The following is a 5,192-nucleotide window of genomic DNA, read 5'->3' as shown; positions in this document are numbered from 1 at the left end:
AAGTTATGATGAAATGAAGGCTTGGATGCACACGAATCTTGCTCAATCTTCACTTGCTATGGAAGCTTCACACCTTGAACATGAACAAAACAGACACGATTTCCTCTGTTTCCACGTGCAAATGTGCTCAATTATAGCTCAGGATGATGAAATGATCAATGGAAAGTGCTTGTGTTTGAAGAATTTTGGAGAAAAAAGTGAGAGGGAGTTTTTGAGAATTTGTGAAATCTAGATCTAGAATTGGTAATTGTGATGCAATCAGTTATGATTAAGGCTATATAGTCCATGCTAATCATGTTTAGGCAATGGTTTAAGCAAATGCAAATGAGATTAGGGACTTTGTGGTGTGAATGCAAAAAATCAATTTCATACTCCATGCACCCTCATGCACGTGAACAGTGCATGTGCAAGGCCAAAATCCACTTAAAATGTGTTCATGCAAGCTTTGGAAGTGATATTGTATGCATATATTCAACCAAAATGAGTTTATGAAATTTCTTCCCAAAATCTTCATGAATGAGCCAATGCCATGCAAATGAGATTTCATGCCAAATGATTGTATGCTTGGAAAATACATGTTACAAGGATCAATGTGCAAAAAGAACCACTCAAATTGGAGTTTTAGTTTGAAAGTTATGCTCATTTGAAGTTTAAACCACACTTTTCCATGTTTGAAACATATCTCATCAACCACACATGAGAAATCCATGATCTTGGACTTTTTGGAAATGGGAGAGAAAGATCTTCAACTCTCATGTTGGACAAAATTTCATTTGAAGCTTTCTTGATGATATAATCTTGAGTTGAAGTTGGTCAAAAACCTTTCCATTTTTAGAAACTTCAAATTACAGGTCACCTGCTATTTTTGGAAAGTCTTGATCTGACTTTCAAATCCTTCAATATTGATGTTTGAGATGTCAAATGAGACTTGTTTACACATGAATGAGGCATCTCTAACCATCTCCCACCTCCAAATCCATAGTTAAATTGACAGTTGACTTTTGTTGACTTTTTAGGGTTTCAGATGAATTGCACATGGGCTGATGATCTCTGAGCCTCCAATACTTGGCCAAACCACTTCAAAATGATCCTTGAATCATGTGAACTCATTGTACCAACCCTAGGGTTTTGATCTCATGGAGAATGCCCTTGTTGCTTTGCACAACTGAATCTCCTAACCAGTCTTGCCTGATGACATGATGGACTATGCAATGTCAATGCAATGTTAATGACCTAAAATGAAAATGTATAGGGGAGGTGCAAATTTGAGGTACTACATGTGGGGAACGATCCGTATGCTGGGACCGGGGAGCCACCGAAAATAAATCGGCTTTTTTTGAAAAGTTAACCTTGCTGGGGAAGTATCAACTATGGAAACTTTGCTTGGCGAGGCTCTGCGAGGAGAGTCTGTGAGGAAAGCACTTCCTGGGGAAATATCTTAGGAGTCGACCTTTGCTGGGGATATGAACTTGCTAATCGTCCTTAGGCCGGGGATTAAAACAAATCTGTTAAAAAAAAATAATCTGCTGGGGACGAGATGAACACTGGGAACACCACCCTCTTGTCTGTTGGGTATGCGACTACTCCGTTGTTGTTGGGAAGATACAGTCTGGCACTGTCGACTCCGCTGGGGGATATACAGTCTGGATACTGTCAACTCTACTAGGGATATACAGTCTAGATACTGTCAACTCTACTGGGGAACCTGCTCTGCAGAGTAGAGGCTTTGTCAACCGCTTAGGGGTGAGGATTCATGACTTGGCATCCGGTTCCTATGACCTGTAACCAAAAAATACACATATGCCCCGGGGAATTAATCGGTTTGAATTCACCGTCCGGGATTAAGCACATTTAAAGCAATTTTGATTATTTTCCTGCGCAAGTCATCTGCAAAAGCCATCATTACATTCAGATGCAATATGTTTCCTCAAGAATTCAGACATCTTTTGCAAAAAATATGATAAATGAAAAGTAAATAGGCTTTTTAACTGAATTATTCGACTTTTGTTGGTTGAAAAATTTGTGCCAGGAATAGGCGAGTACATCGGGAAGATGATCCCTGGAAAGAGGCGATCGTTATAAATTGAACAAGAGAAACTATCCTAATGGCAATGTGGAAACGGGGTCCCACCGAGTTTCGACTCTGCTATGGCTCGTATGTCCTCAAGACGCTCTGCTCATCTTTCTTTCTGAAGTGGATGATTAGTCAATCTTTTACCTTTGAAGATTGCCGGATTGAATGAAAGGTGATATAACACGGATGAACTCAGATCGCAGTTATTCGCTTATTCCCTAACTTTTGCGTGGACCGCCCTTTTGGGTTTTCAATCCACCGGGATACCCTTTTTTGCCTGAGCCGCCCTTTCGGGTTTTCGACTCACCGGGTGTACATTTTTTTTTTATATCCCTAATTTTTGCCCGAACCTCTTCATTCTTTTTTTTGGTTCGTCGGGATGCCCCTTTTTTTCCTGGACTATTCTTTTTACTATCCAGTGGGTTTATTTTATGCGAAGTATTTTTTAACTGCGTCTGAGTTGACAGGGGACGGGAAGTGTTCGCCATCCATGGTTGTTAGCATCAGAGCTCTACCAGAGAAAACTCTTTTAACCACGTATGGACCCTCGTTGTTCGGTGTCCATTTGCCCCTGTGATCTGTGTTGGGAGGAAGAATTCTTTTGAGTACCAATTCACCGACTCGATACTCCTGAGGGCGCACTTTCTGATCAAACGCTCTCTTCGTCCGTCTTTGATATAGCTGGCCATGGCATATAGCTGCTAGTCTCTTTTCCTCAACTAGGCTTAGCTGATTGTATCGATAACGGACCCATTCTGCTTCGTCCGGCTTCATTGTTGGTGCAGGGAAAAGTTATTCTGGCACAAAATGGCATATGAACCCCCTCCGGTGTGATCAACACTGCACCAACTCCGCGACCATTGACGTTGACCGCCCCATAAAACATCATAATCCATTTGGATTCAGGGTCAGGCCCCTCCTCCGGGAGTGGTTCCTCGCAATCTTTCGATTTGAGAAACATGATGTCCTCATCAAGAAAGTCGAACCTCATAGGTTGGTAATCATCAATCGGTTGGGCGGCAAGATAGTCTGACAAGACACTTTCTTTGATGGCTTTTTGTGAAGTGTATTGGATGTCATACTCTGTCAGCATCATTTGCCACCTAGCAACCCTGCTGGCTTTTCAAAAATATACTTGACTTGATCCATCTTTGATATCAATAGAGTCGTGTGAGTCAACATATACTGTCTTAGTCGGCGAGCAGGCCATGCCAAAGCGTGGCAAGTTTTCTCGAGCAGTGAGTATCTTTGTTCACAGTCGGTAAACTTTTTGCTAAGGTAGTATATTGCATGCTCTTTTCGACCTGACTCGTCATGCTGACCGAGCACACAACCCATTGACCTTTCTAACATAGTCAAGTACATGATCAACGGTCTTTTCCTCTCGGCCTGTAGACTGGCCCCGATCTTGATCTCTTTCTTGTCGTCTTCGGTACCAATGTTGATGGTCTCAACCACCTCCTGATAAGGTGTGATAGCTCGGTCCTCCTGTTTCAACAACCTGGCTAACTTCTCAGGCAATTCACAATCCTCCTCAATCCCTTCTTCGGCTTGATAGATAGGATTGTCAAAGTCATACTTGGCCATAGCAGTGTCGTTAGCAGTGAGATCCGGGTGATCAGTTTTACGAGGTGTTTTTTGGAAAGAAAAACGAAAAAGAAACATGAAAAAGAAACATTGCCGTTTTTGTAAAAGTAAAAATAATTGAAAGAAAGAGAACACAAAATTGTTTGCAAAAGCTGTCTTTTATTGATGATGAAAATAATTGCGAAATGTAACTAAATGGATGGCCCTATAGATGAGTCATTACACCTTGGTCAAAATGTAAGACTTTGTTATGCATGTGATAAAAGGAAAACAATAAAAATTACTCCTTTAGTAGAGTAAACCGGACGACTTTTTCAGACGACCAATTGTCGAGCTTTTCTCCTGGGACACACGGGAGAATCCAACTATCTAAGTCACAGTCGCTGTCAGCCTTGTCTTCATTTGCAGCATTGACGGTGTGGGGAGAAACCAAACCCCTGCTAGAGAAAGTACCGGCTTCATTCTTCTGAGACCCCGGAGTATACCCCAATCCAAACTTGTCTTCTTTTATGATTGACTCCACAAATTTTCCCCAGCCTTGGGCCTTACCAGCCTTAACCACTTCAACAGCTTGCTTGTATGAAGATATAGAAGTCCCGACCTTCTCAGACTCAGGTGAAAAGACAGTTTTGGGCGCGACCTCATTGATGTTTATGGCTTCGAAGCCCTGACACAGCATCTCATGCATCTCGCCATCCATCTCCACATACTTAAATGTAGACAGGTGGCTAACAAAAATATCCTCTTCACGGCAGACGGTGACGATCTGACCTTCTAGTCCATATTTGAGCTTCTGGTGGAGAGTAGAAGTAACAGCACCGGCAGCATGAATCCAGGGTCGACCTAGCAGACAGCTATAGGCAGGCTGGATATCCATCACATAAAAGGTACTCTTGAATACCTACGGTCCAATCTTAACTAGAAACTTAACTTCGCCACAAACAGCTCGCTTAGAGCCATCAAAAGCCCTTACAACTAAATTACTCGGCCTCAGGGTGGCGTCATCGCAATCCAACTTCGTTAAGGCTTTCTTTAGGAGAACATTCAGAGAAGAACCTGTATCAACCAAAACATGGGAAAGCACCGTCCCTTTGCATTCCATTGTGATATGCAAGGCTTTGTTGTGATTCCTGCCCTCAGATGTTAGGTCATAATCGGTGAAACCTAGCGCATGGCTAGTGTGTACATTCGAAACTATCGACTCCAGTTGGTTAACATTTATCTCTGGTGGAACATAGGCCATATTCAGTACTTTCAACAAGGCTGCTCTGTGAGCCTCAGAGCACATCAATAATGAGAGAATGGAGATCTTTGAGGGTGTCTGGTTTAGCTGGTCGACTACCTTGTAGTCACTTTTCTTGATAATCCTCATAAACTCATCCACTTCCTTCTCGAACGCGGTCTTAGGAGGGGCTTCCTCAGTAGTAACCTCTTTGGTGGCTACCTGTTTTCCTTTATCCTTGGCAGCTGCCTCAGCTTCAGTATTCGTGCGCAATGTTGATGGTGCAAACAGGTGTCCACTGCGAGTGAA

Source organism: Lathyrus oleraceus, chromosome 7 (genome assembly GCF_024323335.1).
Source record: "Lathyrus oleraceus cultivar Zhongwan6 chromosome 7, CAAS_Psat_ZW6_1.0, whole genome shotgun sequence".
In the NCBI taxonomy this organism is placed as follows: Eukaryota; Viridiplantae; Streptophyta; class Magnoliopsida; order Fabales; family Fabaceae; genus Lathyrus; species Lathyrus oleraceus.
This window is presented reverse-complemented; position numbering follows the sequence as displayed.